This window comes from Vicugna pacos, chromosome 4, assembly GCF_048564905.1.
Source record: "Vicugna pacos chromosome 4, VicPac4, whole genome shotgun sequence".
Lineage (NCBI taxonomy): Eukaryota > Metazoa > Chordata > Mammalia > Artiodactyla > Camelidae > Vicugna > Vicugna pacos.
In genome coordinates this window covers 53,186,173-53,198,888 of record NC_132990.1, presented here as the reverse complement: position 1 = coordinate 53,198,888, position 12,716 = coordinate 53,186,173, and the positions used below count along the sequence as shown (strand labels likewise).

Here is a 12,716-nt window from a genome sequence, read left to right as displayed (position 1 = left end):
GAAAGAAAAAAGGAAGTCGCTTCAACCCGGCCCAGCCAACCACAAGACCGCCGGGCGGAAGTGACGGGCCGCGAGAGAGAGAGAGAGAGCCGCGCTCCCGGAAGTAAGCGCCGTCTCTCTAGCAACGCGTGGAGGGCGGAGCGGCGGCTAAGACCTCCTGGCGTGCGCAGGCCTTGCTGACGCCGGAGGGAGCGCCCCTGATTTTTTTTTTTTTCCTTATTGGCCTTTGCTACTGCAACCTGGTTTTTCTACTGAGATAATGCGGCTGTTTATTTAAAGTGCCTGTTGTTCTGTTGCCTATTATTCAATTGGTTCTACCGAGACTCGTTCTGACAGGATTGGCTGATGGTCCCGTCAGTCTCCAGGCAGGAAATAATGAGTTTCAGACACCTCTGGAAAATGTTACTCTGAGCCCCTTCGTGCTGAAATGAAGAATTCTGGAGAAAATCCGAGTTTCGGTAGGTTTCGGAGCTTGTAGGCTTTTCTTACGGAGAAATGTGTAACAGGGCTGTCTACACATTAGAATCACTTGGGGAGTTTGGATCCCTCTAGGTTAGGGCCTGGGCATCACACTTATATTTCCCAAGCCGCCCCCACCCCCACGAGACTCTAATGTGCAAACAAGATTGACACTTACTGCTTTTGTGCTTCTCTGGAACAAGAAATTTACCAAGGAAAAGATAAACATTAATCAGTAAGTAGTTTCGGATCTCAGCACTAGTCTATTTTAAGCTAATTAAGCGGTTTTTTTTTTAAGTTAATAACAAACTGCTGTTTTCTATTCAGTTAAGCTAAATGTCTGTGTTTTAATAAGAAGGTAATCAATCTAATATGTCAATAAAGAGCCTGGCAGAACTATGAAAAACTACCTAATAATATCAGAAGGTAAACAATGGGAAAACAAGCATTCATTGTTCCTTGTGCTAGAACTCTGCCTAGCCTGGAAAGAAGTAACTGGCTCCACGTGGACTTCACAGTTTGTTAGGTGATGCAGAAGCGTGAGAACCATTGTTTGGAGACCAACAGGGAAAAGCACTGTATGAAGTAATGACACTCTCTGACCGCCCTTCTTTGGCTGCTCTACTCTTGCTCTATTTTAGCCCAAAGTGTGTAAACTTGAGGTTCACAAGCTGTATTTGACCAACCAATATGCTTTGTTTATTTTGGACAGTATTGGCAGCCTTTTGTGGTTAAAAACGAAAACTTAGTTGCCAACATTTAAAACAAGATATTTTACATAAGAATCTAGATTATCAACTTCTCTTGAAAATGCTGACTAGCAACACCAGGCTTGTATTCTTGCATGGCCACACTGCCTAGGGCTGAGTAGTTCTTTTATTCCCGTTTGCTATGATCCTCACCGTACATTATCTGTTCCCTGACTAGCTGAATTTCATTTGAGTATTATCACCTGTGTGTTGTATTGTGCTGTCAATCCCTGAAACTAAGTGAACATTGTTGGTTGCCTACTCGGCATGCATTTCCCCGCTCTCACCTTTTAGAACACAACCAGGATTTTATTCATATCATTATTTGTATCTATTTAGCCCCCTTTATTCTATATGTCTTGAGGGAAGCTGATTTCATTTCCTTTTCTAAGGATTGTCTTAATATAAATAGTCCCATTCCTCAAGCCCAAGTCCTAGTCTTAACAATCGGGGTGAATTGCTTAGAATACTAAAACCAAAAAAGTTTACATATTTTTTGAATCTTTTGTGAGGCCTGAAACCATTGGAGCCTTCTTGCTACCCAGCTTGATAATGAAGCCAACACAGGGATGTTAAGAAGACAGAGAACTATCTCAGGGATGTCAAATAACAAAATTCCACACTAAGCAGCTAGAATAATGCTTGGGGAGAAGGTTCTAACTGCAATAAGGTTAGGTATTAAGTCTTGCTTTTAGCACAAATGACTCCATTTTTGGACCCGTCGTTTCTTTTTTAACAGGAAAATGGTGCCAGATCAGCTCAAGTGGGACACCTCTACCACCACCCACACTTCAGAGTGCTAGAGAAGAAAGCAGACCTTTATACAACCTTTCAATTCTCACCATGAGATAACCAGATTCTCCAGCTACTGGTGAGATCCATCTTTTCCAAAAGCCACAGTCGTCTGACACCTTCCCAATAGCCTGCCCTGATCCAAAGAGATAGCCTCACCCTAGAGAATTGGGAAAATGGCATAGATGAAAGGGAGGGTGCCCGAGACCTCTTTCATTGACCATGTTCCTCATTTCTTATCAGCTGCCACCTGTTCACCATCTTAAGAGAAAAAGGGATAGCCCTGGAACAGTAAGTTTGGCCCTTACTCCTAAGTGGCCAAACATTTGCCATGAGATATGAATCCTTACTATTTTATACCGCTTGTGTTCGAAAGTTCTAATTGCCGGTATCAACAACATGATAATTTAAGTACCATAGTAATAATCCTTTTTTTAAAAGGAGCAAACAGAGTCATAAAGATTTCAAGTGATTTTTCCAAGTTAGTTAATGAATATTTGTCAAAGGACCCAAGTCTTCAGTCAGACTTGCTACCCATCTTTGTTAACTACACAGTTCTGCCACAAGGTGGCAGCAGGTGACATACTTTCACCCCCAGTTCTCTTCTAAAGCTTTGGTTGTAAAGTACTGTATTTTATGGTCCTATCTTAACTCTTAGAAACCTGAACAGCTACCCAGGGTGAACTTAATGCTTTCATAAAGGACAAAATTAAGCTATTCTGGATTTTCATTAACCGTTTTGTCTATGCTCCCTGCGAATGTTCTGCTGTAAGATTGTTATTATATCTTCATGCATTCTGATATTCCATGAACTCTGAATTGGGTAATTTGTGTGCTAAACATAACTCTAGAAGTCGTTTATTTATTCTTGTCTGTAGACAAGTTGTATTTTATCTAGCATAACATCACTTGTTAAACAGAAACATACAGAGTCCATGGCCCCTGCTCTAGATCTAGTGAGTCAGAATCTCCAGGGGAAATCTCTCTAAAAATACAAGTTCTCACTTTTGTAATTATGCCCCCTCTCTGGGTATGTTTGAGGACCACTGCTCTAACTGACTGTATCCATCCCTGCCTGACAGTTCTACAGAAATATCCCCGTCCTCTTTTCCTCAGCCTCCCTCACCTAATAGCCATTCCCCATTGCCACATCTTTCTCCTTCTCCTCACCTGCCTCCTCCTCCCCAGATCACCTGGCCCACTATGCTACGCCATGCCCAGGCCTCTTACTTTGTGATTTCTGGGGACCATGATCATGGCTTAGTCCAAGGAGCCAAAGCCAAGCCTCTCATCCTAAGACAGTAAGGACGGGGAGTCCCAGCAGTGTCTGTGGAAGCATAAGAGCTGATATGTAGTCACAAATTGTCAGAAAAGCCCCACTTCTCCTAGAAAGTTGTGTTGTGTCTCTGTTACAGTCAGAGAAATGGCCTTATATGTTTTTATGCTATGTGACATTTTATGTTGAGGTTACAAATAGTTTTATAGTTTAGACTTTCTTTATGCATTTGTTCTGGCTACGACTCCCTCATTAGAGGATGAGACTTTGGAAAGCAGAAGCCCTGCTGGGTAGGGCTTCACTTCTCATTGGATAGGTCCGCAGTTTCATATTGCTACTACTGGGTCACTGGCAATCTGCCTGGCCTTGGAGGAGAAAGAACGGTACTACTGAAATGCTGGCATTAGGCGTTGAGGTAGGGGTAGGGGGAGTGTAATTACAAAGGTAAGATTTAGCATTTTCATTTCCAATAGCATAGTATTTGTCAAACTGGGCAAGCATGAACTTAGGTTTTCATGGCCTTGAAGGACAAGGAGGACGGGAGACAAAGCCAGGAACTATCAAGGTTGGGTGCCTATTGGAGACCCCTCCCCATAAGGGTAAACTAGAAATAACTCTTCTAACACCCAAGGGACTGAAAGAAAATTATCTGTCTTAAACCTTCATATAAATATTTTTGCTGACTGATTTGGAATTCCAGAAGTCACTTAGAAGGAGTTTCAGAGAATCCAGAGAGGTGGAGGAAGGCTACATAAAGGCCATAGGCAAAGCCAGAGAGAAATAAGAAACTATTCCTTATTGGAGTCTTCAGGAGACAGACTCTGAGATGGAGATTTGTGTGCAAGAGGTTTAATACCTAAGGGATGTAAAGGAAGCAGGATGAGGCAGAAGAAGTTGGACTGTGTTGCTGTCACAACAAAGGCCTCTCTTGGTATCACAGCTAGCTCTAGAACCAAGAAAGCCTTTCAGAGTTGCCCCAAACTGAGGCAAGGAGGCCAGGCTTGTATACCCCTACATCAGTCAGTCATTGGATGCTGTTATCGGAGTGGCCTGGGGCTTGAACGAGGTGGCTTTCTTCAGCCAAGGGCAAACTCTGGAGGGAAACCCAGCTTAGTGCTGTCAACATACACCATTCCCAGCATCTGGGGAAAATAAGTTCTTCAGTTCTAAAGTGGGGTGTGGATGACGTTGACAACATAACACAGCACCCACTGGATGAGCAAAGGATAGAGAGAACCAGTGCTGGAGGTCCTAGAGCTGTGACAGAGTCTTGCTAAGAGGCACAGAGGTCTGGGGCTCCCACTTCTGCAAACGAAAGTGTGGAGTCTTGCTGAAAAGCGGTCCTACTCCTAGCACACAGCACTCCCTTGATCCTTTCAGATAACGGTTTATATGGAGATTATTGTATTTTACTCTGAAATTATGGCTGTTTTTACTCCTGCAGAGAGAAGAATGGAAAAGCCCATTTCCCAAAACTTCCAATAACCCAGTACTGTGGACTGCGTCGTGGCCCCCTCAACTCATATGTGACCTCCAATGTGATGGTATTTGGAGATGGGGGCCTATGGTGGGCGTGGGAACTCAAAACCATCTGTAGACTTTACAAACAAAATGCCATTGAGATGTTTATATAGTGCATTACATTTATAGAATAATTTAGGGGGAAATGAACATTTTCTAATATTTAGTCTTCCCAGCCAGAAACACATCATGTTTCTCCATTTTCTCAAGTCTTCCTTTTTGTTTCAGTAAAGTTTCACGGTTTTCTTTTCATAAGTCTTTCACGTTACTTATTAAGTTTATACCTAGATAGTCCATAGGTTTTGTTGCTATTGAGAATGACTTTTAAATTATATTTTCCAATTGGTTATAAGTGTTACACAGACAGCATGCACGCTTGCTCGCTCGCTCTTTCTCTCTCTATGTATATATTGCAGTTGACTTGTCTTACAAAACTACCTTGTTTATTCTCTTGGATTCCTTTTTTTGGGTGGAGAACTATCATATCATCTGCAAATAATGACAGTTTTCTTGGTTCCTTTTCAATATTTTTATGTTTTCTTATTATGTTTTGAAGAGAATGATAATACTGAAGATTCCCTACCTCGTGTATTTTTTTCCAGCCCAGTGTATTTCCCCTCCACATATATTTTCAGTCCATGAAGATCACCTTATATGCTGCCTTTCAGAAGTTAACAGCTGTTTGCTTGTATCATATGACCCTCATTTATTAATCACCATACCCCATGTGGGTTACCCCTCTAAATCATCTCTGTCTTTTAAGATGTAATTCAAGTCTCTTTTCCCTTGATTAGGACTTTCCAGATCATGTTCCAGGCTCTTTTGCTGAAACCCATCAGCTCTGACAATGAAAGTAGTGTTAAAACTTGAGAAAGAAGCATCCCCTAAGGAAGGCTGGCTGGTGAGCATAAAGCTACCACCCCAGGTGGTACAATGTAAGTGAAGTCACTTTATTTCCCATTCTAGGGCAAACAGAAAAGTGACTAGAGTTTCAGGACCCCCGTAGGTGAGCAGGGACTAAAGAAAATAGTCATTATGCAAACTTATATGTAATGTTCTAACCAAAATGCCCATTTGTTAGTTATTTCAACAAGACCAGAATTTTCATTCTCTGGTCATTAATTTCTCTCCTTGTAGCTGGTCTGTGCATGAAGCCACATTTACAAATAATCAGAAGTCTACTTTGTGAACCTGGAATCAAAACAAGCAGGATTTGATATATTATTCTATGATATCTGTCAAGAGGGGCTGACTAAACGGTACAGCCTCACAGTGGGAAACATACCTAAATGTATAGTGCTAAGAGGAAACACCGTGACAGTGTAAATACTACAATCCCATTTTCATTAAAAAAAAAAGTAAACAATATTATATAATTAAAATTTCCTAAGAGAGCAGAGCTTAAATGTTCTTACCAAAATATCTGTGTGTGTGTGTGGTTTAATTCAATAATCATTATCCCAGCCCAGGGTAATTGTGCTTCCATGTTCAGCTCAATACCTCTGAGCACAAATTCGGGGCAGTTAGGTTTCCAGGCACCACCCCCACTTTGGATTTATAGGAAACCCAAGAGAGTATACATGGACAGAGATCAGGCATCTTCCCCGATGGACAGTCAAGACTTATGAAATGGATCCTTGAAATCCAAAGAATCTACATCACGTCATATTCACATTGCAAGTACGATCTTAATTTCAGCAAACCACATCGTATCACATCAAATATTGTTCATGTGAAGCTTGTCTGACTTTATATTGAATTTGTAATTTGATTTTTTAGCTATGTAAGCATATGACATATATATCAAGATTGAGTTGATATATTTTTAACTAACATTATAATAAAAATAATTTATATAAGCACTAGGTGGTCCATGAGAAATTTGTTTTCCTTTAGACAGGGATCTGTATATTATTTAAGTTTGAAAAATACTATTTATTATTTAATTGTATATATACTGTGTGGCTCATGATTATTGTTTATTTCTAGTCCTTTTCATTCCCTATCTTTTAAATTATTCTGAGATCAATAAAGGAGAATTGATATCAATATAGCTGGCATAGTATATCAATTTAAATATTCATTGACTAACAAACTACATGTATTAAGATGTTACTCACAGTCATTTGGATACATTCAGTTATGAATTTTTGGTGGCAGAAGGTGTGGCCAAATCCAGTTAAAAGGAGGGCTTGTAGCAGTAGCCTGCAGCTGGGAACCCGTGAATATTTAGAATCTTGCCTTACTGGCACCCCTTCTCCACCTCAGAGGAAGAATAAGGCTGACAACCCTGATGACCAACTCAGGTACAGTTACTGCAGTCGTGCTTTGGAATGGATCTCTAGACAGTTAAGATACATATCTCAGGAAGAATTTAATTATCCCAGGTTCTTGCATCTATCCATACATAGAGAAGCACTAAAATCATTAATTTGAGATATCTGTTCTTTGTGATTAACAGTGAGAAAACTCTGGTCTCTGCCATCTGGAAGGTACATATTACAGTGTACACAGGCATCCGGTCAAAGATACTGGGATTCTGAGCCATCTATCTCTTTGTCTGGCCATGCCAGCTCTCAGGGAAATTTGTTATTAAGTGGTCCTAGTCCATAAGGGGCCCTTTGTCATCTCAGCCCTCCTTGCATCTGCCTTGCAACAAAGGCCTTTACTTTCTAGACTTTTTGTAGGGGAGTAAATTTTCTATATCTTGTGAGGGCTGCATCCTTTGCACTCTTGTATCTTATTGATTTGAGTTCCAGATGAAAGATCCTTTAAATTATAATAAACTTCTAAATTGGGAACATTTTTACAGAGCTCTCACCTTAAATAGCTGTTTATTGGTACTTATGGAAAGACAAGATTAAAAGATAGACACAAAGAAGTATAACCTTAGGTCAAGGGTTTAACCTTTCCCCCCAGGGAGAATAGCATTAGGAGTGATACCTCCGAAATTGTTACTCCCCAGCCCTGGAGTTTGGAAGAGGAAGGGTTGGAGAGTAATTGCCCAAAGTGAGTCAGTCCCATCTATTTCCTCACCTTCTTGTAAAGACCTTGGCCCTGCCCTGATCACAATCTTGAGGATACCTGTGCCAGAACTCTGAGTCATCAAAGCTTATAGGCACAGGCCAGATTTGCCCCAAAGCAGTAGGAAGGGCAAGGACACAATCCCCACAGTTCTTTTCCTGTTTTATCCCCCTACACCAGAACCTGGCTACCTCCTGCCCCTAATCCGAAGCCCTCACCCCTCACCCCACACACAAAAACTAGTTAAAAATAGCCTCCTATCCCACCACAAGTTCCCTCCATGTCTCGTTTCCTCCAGGATTGTTCTCAATGGAGGGAACCAGCAGTGGGGCTAGTTCAGCATCTTGGGTGGAACCAGAGCAGGACCATCTCCATAGCCAACCCATCTCCTCTCTCCCCTTTCTCCAGCTGCTTTTTATCTTGCAAAATTTTGTTCTTACCTCCGCAGCCACTCATCCCCTTACTAACATTGCCTTTACTCCATTCACTCTCCAACCTCCTCCAGTGTGGCTTTCGTCCCCAACACTGTACTGAGAAACTGCTGTAATAAGCATCACGATAGACTCCGGGCATGTTGCTAAATCCATTTTGTGTTCTCATCTTTAACACTTTGACACAACTGATCAATCCCTCCTTGAAGAACATTCTCTTGGCTTCTATGTCACCGTCACATTGTTTTGCTTTTCTTCCTGCCTCAAAGACTCATTCTTTTCAGGCTCATTTGCTTCCTTCCTCCACCATCATCCACCCACTAGATGTTGTGGGGCCCTAAGCACTCAGCTAGCCAAAGAGGGCAGATAGTGAAGAGGGTCCTTCTAATCACTTTCACTCACTTCATACCAATCAGAGAGATCTTTCAAAAACGCAAATGGATGATCATTACCTCCTGTTTAACATCATTCAATGGCTTCCCATACACTTGAAATAAAATATAATCTTGTGTCTATGACTCATAAGATCTTGCATAGTGATCACTCTCCCCACCTGTTCATTAAGCTCCAACTCTTTCCAGCCTCAGAGCTTTCTCTTTTACTTACTGCTGTATCTCCAGAACTTACAGTATTGCCTGACAAATAGTAGGCACTTGTGAGAGGCTAAATAATGTCTCCTAAAGACACCTACATCCTAATCTCTGGGCCCTGTAAATGTGCTACCTTAAATGGCAAGAGACTTAGTGGATTTGATTATGTTAAAGATTTGAGAAGGGAGTGCTATGGTCTGAATGTTTTTGTGCCCCTAAAATTCATATGTTGTAGTCCTAGCCCCTAAGGTGAAGGCATCAGGAGTTGGGGCCTTTGGGAGGTGATTAGGTCATAAAGGGAGAGCTCTTATGACACACAGAATAAGAGAGATGGAGAGAAGGGAATACATGAAGATATTAATAATTGTTTAATCTGACTTAGATTTTGATTTATACTTTTAGGAAGTGTTGATTTTTACTTAATCATATCTGTAATTTTTTTACAATGAGCATGAATTATTTGTAAAATAAACTTTAAAACAGAAAATACGGCAACCACGTATAACCTACTTTTAGAATGACCGGGAAGTTGTTGACAAGAGCTTGACAAAAATATGAGAGGAACATAGATTCCAATCACTGTGGCATAGAGGCTTAATACAATTGGATTGAGAGGAATTAATAACCAACACAAATTAGGCAACCAAAATTATTGCTAAGAGATATGGTCATGGGAGTCCCCAATAAAAAGGCAGCGTTCTGACTCACCTGTCCCTCAAACCCTGTTATGCTGCTTTTTTTTTAATTGAAGTTCAGTCAGTTACAGTGTGTCAATTTGTGGTGTACAGCACAATGTCCCAGTCATGCATATACATACATATATTCTTCTGATATGCTTATGATTCCTATTTCTGAATTTTTGACCCAGTATCTTCAGCCTCCCTGAGAGAGTAAAACAACCCTTCTTAGTTAGGTTAAGTGACTTTTCAACCCTGGGAAAGTTTATAATTAAGTACAGAGAAAATAAATTAAGCACATAGTATTTATACTTTCATTTAATTCAGGAAAATCTGAGTATGCTTACAATGTTCAAGAAAATCTGGTTGTTAGTCTTATAATTAAGTCAAAAGATGTAGAAGAATTTGACTTAATCTGGAAACTGCATTGAAAGTTTCAAGATTTTGGGAGGCATTCTATACAGAAATGTATTTAATACTCAAAAGTTGTTTAAATACTTAGGTTTTGCTTGTGAAAGTGTTGAATTTACTGTCAGGTATTGGAAACATGTAAAAAAATTAAAATATTTAAATATACAAATGTAATTTGAAATTAATTTTTAAACCTACTTATTTGCATATATAACTATTAGATTTATAAATGGAAAAACAGACTTATGAAATATAGCTAGCTTTAAAAAAGATAGGTTTAAAAAATTTCAATATTAATATATTGACTTAATTTTCAATCCATGTAATTGTAGGTAATTCTTTCTAAGCAGAAAAGCCATCCCCTCTTATTATCATAACTAAATACAGCAATAATAAAAGGAAACAATCTCAGGTTTAAAAAATATGATATGTATATCATACTTAAATATGAAATTTTAAAAGATATATGCCAATCAAAAAAAAAAAGGCTCAATTTGACATCCCCCTAGAAACTTGAATAAATTATTACTTGTGAAAGCTGGGTCTAAAATGTATTAGATTGAACCTACAAGAACATCAGGCAATAAAAATAAAATCAGACTTGTAGCAAAAATACTATATTGTATTTCTTTAAGCAACTATTGCTTCCAGATATTAAAAAAACAACTGTAGTCCCCATCTGATACAAGGCTGCCTCAGAGGGCAATACGCATGGGTGATGTCCAGACTTACTTCTAAAGAATTCCTTCATTTGCTAATTCATTCACTCATTTCAAAATTATCCATTATAAATAATCAGTGTGTGAGAAGACAGCTCCATGCCCACATGGGGAGTTCATTTTCCAGAGAGGTAATCCTGCCTTGGAAGGGGATATTGGCAGAGGCCAAGTTATGAATGGCCTTAAGTGTCATGCAAATGATACTTTAACCAGGTGGAGTGTTTAAAGTGGAGAGAAACCTGATTTGGTTTATATTTTTAGAAAACTCACTGGGTAGCCCTTTGGGGGTTTGTTTAGAGGCCAAAAGACCAAAGAGCCTGAGACTGAATAGGAGGCTATTACCAAATGAGTCATGTCTGTGGGTATCCATCTATGCTCTGCTGTCAAAAAGTCAGGTGAGTGGAGGAAGTGGAATGACTATTCATAGATTCAAAATGTTAGTTCTGGCTAATCAAAGTTTTATTTTAATAAAATAGATTAAAATATCTACTTTTGGATTTACCCAGGAGGGTCTCTGCTTTGGGTTTTTTTTTTTTTTTCCTCTTTTGTGAAATGGGAAGAATCACAAGATTAGGTGATGGGCAGAGGTTAGTTACCATGACAACACTTCCCTGCTGTGAGTGATGAGCAACTGGAGATACTTCTCCCTGTGGGCAAAGAAGGAAACCAAGCATGTTCAGGTAAGTTCTAGGCACGTCTCAGGACTGCAGTGTGTCTTTGATGAAATGCTCATAATGTTTTGGTAAAGTAACAATTTCAAAAAGTAAGGGTTTAAAATTTCCTATAATTATGAAAAGAAAATGTTTCTGTTTCTGTAAGTAATGAGAAATACAACAACCGGACTCATTTCTACAATGAGCCTGCCAATAACTCTTTCTCAGAATACTGAAAAAATTAACATGGGGGGTTTCTAACCATGTTATGGAACTATGCAAGTCTCTCTTTATCCTTTGACAGACCCTCTTTATAAAGATTACTTCAATTTCTCCTTGTACCCTCTGTCCCAATACACTTGATAGGGTGAGAATTTTTTTAAAAAATTTAAGGCCAATATCTCCTTTTCCCATAAGGGCCAAATTAATCTTGAGATACTGAACGTTTCTGATAATTCATTTACACAACAACTGGAATTCCGAATTCTAGCATTATAACAGACAATCAAACCAATACTAAATTGTTAGAATCTGTTGCTCCTAATCTGTGGTCACAATCTTTTAATGACATTGATCTCATTCATTCAGCTCCATCCATTAAAATTCAGATGGGTGCCTCCAAACTGTTACCTAATATTAAGCAATATCCTCTAAGAGCAGAGGCCCTTGAAGATTTTAATCCCATAGTAGAGGCACACATTGCAAGGGCCTAATTATTCCATGTACTAAACCTTGTGACACTCCAGTCCTTCTTGTCCACAAACCAAACAGGCAGGGATGGAAGTTTGTTCAAGACCTTACAGCTATCCACAACTCATTCCATGATATCCTATTACATCTAACCCACACACAATTCTTAATTCCATTCCTACAGACAGGGCCTTCTTTACTGTTATAGATTTATTTAATGTTTTTTTTTTTAGCATCCCTGTTGACTCAGAAAGTCAATACCTTTCCACCTTCACTTGGGAAGGCTGACAACACATCTGGACTGTTAGGCTATGCTGAAAGTCCACCCTATTTCTCCCAACTACTTAAGCAGGATTTGGCTAGTGTAGTTTTCCCTCAAGGATCTACATGTTACAATATGCTGATTATATCCTCCTTTGCTCCTTCTCCAAGGAACAATAATTCAAGACAGTCTTTTCCTTTTGACTCAGCGCTAATACGACATAGTTTCTTTTAAAAAACAAGCAAAAAAACCTCCAATTTGTTAAAACTTGGGTTAAATATTTAGGACATCTAGTAACACCTCAGTGGTTAGTGCTGGACCCTAACAAGATCCTGGGAATCATTTATTTCCCTCTCCCTAAAACCAGAAGGTAACTACGAGGGTCTCCGGGGTTGGCAGGATACTGCTGAACCTGGATTCCAAATTTTCCTTTGTGTGCTCAATATTTATATGCCCTGTTAA

General features: G+C 39.5%; 1 long non-coding RNA gene across 2 annotated transcripts; it reads left to right on the top strand.

Annotated features, from left to right (window-relative positions):
* The first annotated feature begins 152 nt into the window (after positions 1 to 152).
* Positions 153 to 6,846, top strand: LOC140696107 (uncharacterized). Of its 2 annotated transcripts, XR_012072134.1 has the most exons (4): positions 153 to 458; positions 1,948 to 2,079; positions 4,721 to 4,820; positions 5,592 to 6,846. It is a non-coding gene; the product is annotated as an uncharacterized lncRNA (long non-coding RNA). The 2 variants fall into 2 exon arrangements; XR_012072133.1 differs by having other exon boundaries at positions 4,721 to 6,846.
* Positions 6,847 to 12,716: the final 5,870 nt, after the last annotated feature.